A 10,147-nucleotide genomic window follows, 5' to 3' on the forward strand; every position below is an offset into this window, starting at 1 on the left:
TGATTTTTTTTTTTTTTTTTTTTCACGTTTATTTAACCAGGACATACTGTGGTGGCTCTTTGCAGTCAACTGCACTGCAACTTAAGCTTCCAGCAGATAGAAAAATGCTGCAAAAGTACACAAATCATAATACAACACAACACAAAGGTTGAACAAAATAAAATGAAAGTGTTTTTGGGCAGACAGTAATGTAGGAACAGCTGCGGAAGTAACCGCAGCTATTAGCTGTATCTACAGTATTATATGAATCATGCAATAAGAACACACATTACTGCATATTTTTCTCCCTCACAACACTAATGAAACCTCTGCTTCTTTTAAGCATATTTCATTTGTGTTTTGTGACAAATTTTTTTTCCACCGCTATTGCGTTGTCTTATGTTTTATTCAACTTCCGTGGTCTTTTGTTCAGCTGTTTTGTGCTGTGTTTGTGAACCTTGATCTAATTTTTTTTTTTTTTAAACTTACTGTTACTTTTATTTTTGTATCCACACCCAAGTCAAGCCAGCTGCTTTAAAGCTAGGCATTGTTTGATATACAAACAATATGTCAGTCAACCTCATCTTACAATTCTTGACTTTGTAAGTCTGAATAGAATAAAGTACTCTATTGGGGTGATATGTTATTAGAAGGTTTTTAAGATAAGATGGGGCCTGATTATTAGATTATGGCTGTAACAGGGTGCCAGTTGAGATAAGCCAATATTGCTAAAACCTACAACAGCTACTACCCCTTGGAAACCCATTTAATGAAGCTCTCTATGCACTGTTCTTGAGCTGAAGACCACATGAAGTTTGGAGGGCTGCAGCGATTAACTCTGTAGAAAGTTGGTAACCTCTGCACACTATGTGCTTCAGCATCTGCTTGTCAGGGCCAGGAGAATGAACCCAAACGCGGACACGGACGGAGGCACTATAATTCAAACATGAATTGTGAGCCAGACGTAGAGCGATGAAACTATACAGATTAAAAAGTCCACGAACGGGGGCTAAAGGTGAAATGGGTCGTGGTTTGGAGAAGGTGCTCAGAGTCACTGCAACGAGAGGAGAGAAATGTCAGGAGAGTTCCAAAGAGGTGTCAGGTAAGTAAGTCAGGTGACTTTCAGTCTCTTACTCGTTCGCAGGTGGAGAACAACGTGGTGGGGAAAGCAGTCAGAGAGGTCCGGGTGAGTTTCCTGTCAGATGTCGTGATTGCATGAATCCCAGTAGCCATGGCAGGGAGGCAGGCAGATGGAATGAAGAGAGGAGTAGAGCATGGACTGTTACAGTGAAGCTCCTGAGAAGACCAGCGTCCGAATAAAGATGAGTATTGTTAGTAGGTGAACAAGATTACTGGAAAAAGAAAAAAACAAACAAGGTAAGTGGGACTAGTAACTGTGAGAGCTTTGGCGGCCAACACTAAAACAGGTTAGCTATAGATCTGGTGATGAGATCACTGGTCTTAAATACAGGCAGCCTAATTGCTGACAGGTGTGGACAGAACGCTGAATGGAATGGCTCCGCCCAGAGGTGGAAACGGGCAGTCAACCTGGACCATGACGCCACTAACCCAGCTCTATGATTTCACATGGCCTACCACTTTGTGGCTGAGTTGCTGTCATTCCCATTCACTTGCACTTTGTCATAATTCCACTAACAACTGACTTTTGAATATTTAGTAGTGATATCATGACTGAACTTGTTGCACAGGTGACATCTTGTCATGGTACCACACTGAAGTTCACTGAGCTCCTGAGAGCGACCCATTCTTTCACAAATGTTTGTGGAAGCAGTCTGAATGCTTAGGTGCTTGATTTTATACTCCTGTGGCCGTGGGAGTGATTGGAACGCCTGTATCCGATGATTTGGAAGGGTGCGTGAATACTTTTGGCAATGTAGTGTAGGAGTGAAGACGTGTCACAGGAAGTTGCGTCCTATTACAGTAGCTCTTTAGATTGACCCATTCTTTCACAAATGTTTGTGAACTGCATGGTAGCTGCTTGATTTTATACACCTGTGACCTCAAAGATAAAGAGGTGTGGCCCAATACTTGTGTCTATTTAGAGTAGTTGCATGTAGCCCCTTCTTTTACAACGAATTCATGATGCAAGCATTTGATTCATAATTTCTTTTGGTCAGCTAAAACCAACAACATTTCTGCTCCGGCTTCTTTTTCTATGATCCCAGCTGCAGCGATGACCCACACAGCAACAACACATTGTTTGATGAGCAGTTTGTGATGATTAACTTGCATGCCCGAGGCACCAACTCCGTGATGGTCTTTTGTAATTTCATTCTCAATTTATCTGATTCAGATGTAGCAGAACGTGTGCTTAAAGCCAGCAGCATATATCATTATTCAGAACATTACTTTCTGATGGCAGCCTAAAAAGCTGCTTTCCCTTTAACTGCACCCATAAATCAGTGAAAAGCTTTTATGTTTCATTATGGGATGGAGGCATTATCCATCATTTGTCTGTTTTCAGGTTTGCTGTCTGGTCTGCAGACTAAAAAGGGAATATTTAAAAAGGTTAGATGGCGGTTTTGTCAAAACTATGAAGGCTTTAAAGTGCTTTCTCTCTTCAGAGGTAATAAGTAGGAATAATGAAACATTTTAACTTTTTTAAACAATTCTTTGAGCTCACTACATTTTTCCCCTTCAAATATTTACAACATTTTTCTGTGGTTCGTTTAATTGAATTGCCTGACGACATACAAACAGCAGCATGTTACTTAGTCGAAACAGAAGACCAGATATTCCCTCGGTGTGTACAGTATGCCAGTAGATCGTTGCTGTAGTGCTTCAAACTAAAGTAGACTTCCCACTGTGATCTCCTCATCTAAATCAGGCTTTAGCTGCACAGAGTAATTGCTTCCTGTGGCACATTTATAAACTGTGATTATAAAGCAGGTCAAAAAAAAGTGTTTAGTTCATTATAAGAACTTGAACTTTGCTGGAGGTTTTAATGGTCCTCTGACTCTTTGCCAAGAGATTCATTTGGGTTTAATCTTCATCTCCCCAGGTACAAAAGAGTGTGTGTGGGATAGATTCTCCTCCATAAAGAGATTCCTGCAGAAGTGCCTCTTATTTAAGATATCCAATGCAGCGAGGACATGCCATCAGTCATTTGTTAAAACTGTTTATCGTCCGAGTCTGCAAGTCGATTAAGGCTAACATCACCCCTCAATTTCACTGATATTATAGATTTAACAAGCCCTTACCATGATTTAATTATGTGATACACTTTAGTCAACCAAGGCAAATGATCACTACAAGGCATTATTTAAAAAAAAAAATACTATCAGTATAAGGGAAGAAAGGCTATACATTTTATCAACCACTTTTAGGGTATTTGTTTTTCTTTCTTCTATTTTTTCCCTCCATATTGTAATTAGCACAAATTAAACCATTCTGGTGGAAAGCTGCAGTCAATTAACTGAGATTGCAAGAGCGAAAACAGTGACCTTTAATCATTACACAATGTGCCGAAACTATTTACAGATCCTGCAGTTTTGTTTGGATTACAGACGAGAGCCTTATTTCTAGATCTGAGTTTATGTTTGTTTGAAAAATTAGCTTAGATGTATTGCAATTAACTACTTTTAATTAAAAAAAAAAATCAAATCTGAGGAGAAGTGCAATAAAAGTAGACATATCTTTACGGTGTTACAAGTAGTCCAGTTCAGAGCAACTTGCACGGGGCGTGGAAATATTAATTCCCACCATCTTTGCCATTGTGCTTGGTTGGCCTGTTGTGCTCTGATAAAGCAGCTCCACATAAATCAGCCTAACGGTGTTTACAGCATGAGCTATAAGTGGCTATTTAACTAGCAAGTAAAAAAAAAATTCATTTGGCTATTGCACCCTTGCTTTATTGAGCCAAAATTCATCATAAACACGCTAACCCAAGTTTGTTGTCTTGCAATATTTTGAGCATACATCAAGCTTTATTGTTTGCTGCTAACTACACTTGCACAGAACGGTACCTATGGCATATGCTGTACAGCTCCCAGTTCTTCCAGCCACCATGAATGAGTAATAATGCTCCTTTTAAATGGAGGTGAAAGACTCTGACACTGAGCGCCATTATCAGAGACAAGAGTTTTTCTGAGGCCAACCAAAACGAGCACAAAAGAGTGACAGGGCGCTGAAAGAAGATAAGGCTCCCCAATTTACAGGCCTTGAGAGTCAAAGGAAGACTCGGGCACTTATATTAAAGGTTTAAAAATGGAGTTGTGTTTTTATTTCTTTTCCCCAGACCTCATTTTATCTGCTCTGAAGCTGTTGGTGCAATTGGTTTAAAGTACAGAAGAGTCTGCCCTCACTTCACTGCTTTGCCTCTGTCGGATTGTGTGCAAACTCGCCACTATGCATCTTTATTCCTTGGTGTGTATGCTTGGTATTTATTATCAAACAGAATAACCCTCCCTCTGATTTCATAGAACATTCATTATTGTGAGGAAAGGGAAGCTTTCCTCAGCGAAGGCCTTGCTGTGTGAGAAAAGGAGAAGAGTAGGAGAACATTGGTTTAAAACCTTTAATGCCTTTGGGAGGGAAAGGAGGTTTGACAGAATGTGTGTGTAAATACAGCGGGTGGTTGAGCTAAAGATGCGGCATGTTGTCCTCGAGGTTAGTATGAGAAACCACGCTTCTGGTGATAGGTGACATTTTATTGATCTGCAGCCAAGTTGGAGCTAAGCAGCAGCGTGAGCGAGGTAGCATTACGTGACTGGATACTGAAATTGTGACAGCGACGGGCTTTTTCTGTCCTCACTGGGCTGGGTCTTCATCCCCTCCTCCATTGTGCCTTTCTATATTTTTTCTACTTTTCCCTGCCTTTCTCTGTCTTAATGATTGAAACATATGTCTCAAACTCTAAAAAAAAAATATTCCCAGAGAGGCAGAAGACCAAAGTGAGCAGAGGAACTGTGGCACGCTTTAATTGAGACCTTACATCACCCTTTACCCACTGGGGTCCGCTGTCTTTGTTTTATTCAGCACATGGCTTCTTGGACTCGTCCTCAGACACAGATTGACACAAACACAGATGCACAAATAGAAAAACAGAAAAAAGTAAGGAGTCCTCTTCTCCTGTAGACACAGGGACCTTGAGACAGCTGCTGTGAATGGCAGAAAAACAATGAAGCACTTTTCGTCCTCCAGTGAAGAGGCGTTGCCAGGCAGCAGGAGCAGGAGGTTGTTACCACCTTCATTCTGCCTCCCCACTCACAAGGCTTTCAGGAGAGGGTCTGTGTTTCACAGGAACCCAGGACCTCAAAACTCTATGCTTCCCCATATAAATATATATAGGGCTTAGACAGACTTTAGCAATGAGTTCTAACTAGCATTTTACACGAGAAATGGATATCGATTGCATTGAAAATGAGTAAGTAGTGAGACAAAACATTTCAAATATGGCCATAAACAATATTATTTATGTGTTGGGGATTATTCCTAAACATAAGCCTCGATGTGAAGCCATAATAATTTTTTCTGATTGAATAAAATTTGGCCATAGTAGAGGAGTAGCTACTGTTAGAGAGATATGGGGTATTATATTCACATGGGAAGGTCCGGGTAATATTTTTTTTAACTAATATATCACACAAGCATTTAATTACAAGTAATAATAATATCCTCCTCCCTGAACCGTTCCCTGCAGCTTCAGGTCAGGCGCCAGCTCTAATTGTAGTTTGTGATTAGGTTGTAAATAAAAGCAGTAAATATATGTGGCCTTCTTGGAGTCCTTGGGAGAGGTGCTGGAAGGCTCCTCATCTGGCAACATTGTTGTAGTGCTGGGGGACTCGTGTAGGTAACAGGTGCAAAACCTCGGTATGCGTGGATTTGTTTAATCGTGGGCTTCGGTGCTAATCACAGTTAGTCCATAACTAATCCTCTGTTCAAGTAAGCATAAGGATGGACTAGCAACAGTGGTAGATAATCTCATATATACATACTCAAATAGAGGAGCGTGAACTGATAGCGGTGGTCCATCTGGTGGTAAGTCGGATAAGATGCCGGAAAGTGAGTTTGTCTTGGGAGCTGGTTTTCTAGCAGAACTTTTGCAGTAGTCATAGGGAAGCTGGGGACAATGAGTCTGAATAGTCCTTAATTCCTCCCTCCATTTCTGAGACTGCTGTACCTAGCTGCACTTAGCTGTTCACACCTGGATGCGCATGGCCACACACGCTCCACATCTCCTCATCCGTAATCCAGTCGTGTTTTCAGGTATTCATCGTTTATCAGCAGAGTCGGGATTGTCAGCTACTCAATAAGTCGCTGTGACTCACCTCAGAGCAGAGCAGCGTCCTCAGTCTCTCCTGTAATCCTCTAATTCCTCGCTGGGTTGCTCCCCCTTTAATGAATGTTATGTATATGGAATTTGTTACATGTAGTTATTTATTTATTTTTTTTGTATTTGTCAAACGACTACTTCTATGTAGCTCTTATCAGCCTGAATAGAAAAACAAATGGGGCAGACTTACACATGTGGCCCCACAGTTCACTGTGGAAGCAAAGACTTGCAGTGACACTGGATTTGAGTAATAAGACCTAAATGAGAAAAGAGAGTAATTCAGGCTGAAGTCATAAAACATTGAAAACAGGGAAGGATTATGATAATATGTGCTAATTTTGTGTTCATTCTTGTTCTGAAGACTGTAGTTCTCCAGTGTCACTCAGGACTGGTATGTGCAGCAATATGTGTCTTTGTTTTTATCTCCCCACTACTCACCCACTTTTCGATCCTTTTACCCACCCATACCCCACTCTCCTCGAGCTGTCGTTCTTCACCCCTGGCCCCAGATTAGCATATTATAATAAACTTATATACATATATTCAATTTGTACATATTTAGAAATGTATATTAGGTTGAACTACTTAGGCACTCAGGATTTATATGTATGTCTGATATGCTGCCGCGGTGCAATTAATGCAAACTGAAATCAAGCACAGCAAACACTATAATCTGATATGATCACCGTAATTATACTCACAATCAGGGTTTCCACAGTGTCTATAACACATGTGGAATATTAATCTCGTTCACATTAAAGCAGCACACATTTCTGTTATTTTGCATGAAAGGTCACTGAGCTTAATCAAAAAGTTGTTTGTCTTCCATTAGCTGCATCTGAAAAAGAACAGCATGCACAATAAGAAAGAGGAAAAGAACATTTTCATTAGGACATAAGTACAGACTGGATAACATAATTCGTCCCCCAGCTCTAAAAAGACTGAAAAGGAGGTCTTAAAATGCTGCATTTTTCTTTTACTTAAAAAAAACACTGCTACAAGGCTTCACAGTCACTATTCTTCCACAATTCAGGGAACCTGAACCCGCCGAACCCATTTTACAATTGCTATTTAACCCACATGCATGTTTTGGGGAGGAAGTCTGGAGAGACCACAGCCTGAGCTGTTTTTTCCCCAGCCAGACCAAGATAGCCAAGAGGTTTCCTAATTGATCCTGTCAGTAGTATATGCTTATCTCAGATTAATCCATGCTGGTGTAAGTACATGCAACTGCCTCAGTGAAGCTGTGAATGGCTCATTAAATCAGTTATGGTTCCTTTGATCACTCCTTGGTTATTTGGATAACAATTCTGGAGCTAACATGCATATAAGGACTGACCTGCAGGTATCTATGACCAAAACCTATCTAAGGAATCCCTCCAGGGACATCTTATTCGAATGTCCACCCCATTAGCTTTCGATGGAACATCTTGTGCGTACCATGGTGATTGTGGGTAACACAGATTTAGGGTTCAATTCTGGAGAAGGAGCCTAAGAAATGCCTACCACATCCAAGAAAGGCACCCACTCCTGACCTTGGGGAACAGTGGAGAAAAATACTGACACAGGACTTTTTCAAGGCCCTGTAATTAGAATTAAATGACTTTACAAAACTGTTTTCCATTGAACGTGACTTTTAAATTGCATTACAAAATCACTTCCACTTAAAAGTTACTTGTTATGTTATCGCATTATCTAGGAAAAACTCATTGGAGTACTTTATCTACCAAAAGTGGGTATCCCTTAGTGCTCCACTGTCCAGAGAGCATGTAGCATGCAGTGCATCTACTTCTGAACGTATAAACCTGACCTTAAATGAATCTGACATGTTATTAGAGCCCAAAACAAGTGGATTACATTAGCAAAAAATGCTACATATTTATGTTTAATGTAATGTAAGAGCAGCAGTTTATCAAATGTTAAAACACAGTTTTGCTGATTGATACAGTGTGAAGGATTACTTGTGTTTGGTAGAGTTTAAATGTGCAATCTGGATGTTTAATAGTAAATTGGGTTTGATAAATGTGGCAAACTGATTAAAAATGCTGTTTCCATTCATATTGTTACATGTGTATCACATTTACTTACTAAATGTCTGAACACAGAAAATTGAAATTAAATAGATGTAGAAATTTGCAAACCTTTTACAGGAAGTTTTCAAATAACTATGCATTCATTAATTCCATAGGAAATGGGAAATGTGCTTCATTAATTGATCATCACCAAGTACCTGTATAAAGGCAGAGGTTTTGGCAGTTTGCTTGTCTGGAGCATTCAGGTGTGTCTTAACACTGTGCTGCAAACTTCCTAGGAGTGGACATCCCAGCAAATTCACCCCAAGGTCAGACTGTGCCAGCTTCACAGGCCTCAGTTAACACGTTAAATCTTAAAGCTTATGACAATAGAATTACAAAAAGAATGAACGAGTATGTCTGAAGGGGTGACAAGAGGGGAAAAAATGGCAGCTCTGCTTAGGTTTGCAAACTTGCTCTGAAACAAACCATAGAACTTCTGCCATATTGGCCTTTGGACGGACTGAAGTGGACATGTTGGACAATAATGCACAGTCCCACATCTGGCAAAACCTAACCACAGATTATCAGCACAAACGCCTCTTACCAGCTGTCAAGCGTATTTAGTGGAGGGGTGATGATTTGAGCTTGTTTTGCAGCCACAGGAACCTGAGCATCTTGCAGGCACTGAGTCAGCCATCAATTCCTCTGTGAGCCAGACTGTTCTGGAGTCAAATGTGAGGTGATCTAAAGAAGATTGGGACAAAATGTCTCTGATGTGAGAGACAAAGTTACACAGACAATAATTAGTTCAAGTTATTGCCGCTTAAGGTGGTTCCACATCCAATCCAATTTGAACAGAGGCGGTGGTTTAAGACACCAACTGTCTGCCATCTATAATCCAGTTTTGAGTTCCCTCCCCAGACGCCTTAACACCGACTCACATCCTGGGCCATCTGACCTCAGAAATTCGCATGATAAGGTGGGGCCAGGTTTCACAATGAGCTCACCCAAAACCCTGGATCATCAGGGGGTCCTTTTGTCCCTCTGTGGGGGGACACTCCCACTAGGTGTAAATCTGGGACTCCCCACCATTTGACCTTAGAACTGAAGAAGCTTCTTGGATGAGAGGTGAAACGTCTTCAAGCAACTTAAAGAAGTCCAGACGCCTTTCTTTGCAAGCTCCTTTGACTACGATGACCTGGATGACTGAGAAGCTTCACAGACACATCCAACCATAGGGTGTACTTTATTTTTCACAGATTTGCAGAGTCCTGTGAAAACCTTGTTTACATTACTGTATATCTATTGGAAAATGTTCATTCAGACTCATGAGACGACCGCATTACAGCTGCATACACATGTGGAAAAATATGTTTACATATTACAGACCTTTCACAAGTTACACTTAGCCATGTGCTTGCAGTACTCATGCATATCACTTTTATTTCCTGTCCTAAATAGTAAATTGCACATAATATGCTCTGCTAGAGAGGGTTAAAGTAAGGGGTGATTTTGGTGAAAGATATTCCCTGCCTTCATACACCTTTTGAATATAAAGTGATTACAAGCTGGGGCCATCGAAGTGTGCCAAACTGACTTGAGTTTCACTCTGGAATTTAATAATTTAATATTGGAATTTAGTACATTTCAAGATAAAAGGAAAATCGCACAAACAAAATACTCCGCTGCCACACCGTGTGCCCAGAATGTTTAATAGCGATGGCATACTAATCGCAGCTTATTTAAAAAGCGCACCTGACTCACCCAGCAGGACAAGGCGTCAAACTGTCACGAGAACAGTATGTTCAGACAGTTTTTGTTAAAGCCGTTCATGAAAAGGCTGCTTCTGTTTGTTCCG

At 40.6% G+C, this 10,147-nt stretch overlaps 1 long non-coding RNA gene across 3 annotated transcripts; it reads right to left on the reverse strand.

The window, feature by feature from the left end:
• Window positions 1-455: 455 nt before the first annotated feature.
• Window positions 456-9,105, reverse strand: LOC146717477 (uncharacterized). 3 transcript variants are annotated; one of them, XR_014923481.1, is made up of 5 exons: window positions 8,894-9,105; window positions 6,465-6,531; window positions 6,270-6,334; window positions 1,114-1,275; window positions 456-1,033 (listed from the first exon to the last, which is right to left on the reverse strand). It is a non-coding gene; the product is annotated as an uncharacterized LOC146717477 (long non-coding RNA). The 3 variants fall into 3 exon arrangements; XR_014923478.1 differs by lacking the exon at window positions 8,894-9,105 and adding an exon at window positions 6,976-7,297; XR_014923471.1 differs by lacking the exon at window positions 8,894-9,105 and having other exon boundaries at window positions 6,465-7,297.
• Window positions 9,106-10,147: the final 1,042 nt, after the last annotated feature.

This window comes from Copadichromis virginalis, linkage group LG2 (assembly GCF_057382275.1).
Source record: "Copadichromis virginalis isolate Kocher_CV1m ecotype Utaka linkage group LG2, C_Virginalis_male_GT1.1, whole genome shotgun sequence".
Lineage (NCBI taxonomy): Eukaryota > Metazoa > Chordata > Actinopteri > Cichliformes > Cichlidae > Copadichromis > Copadichromis virginalis.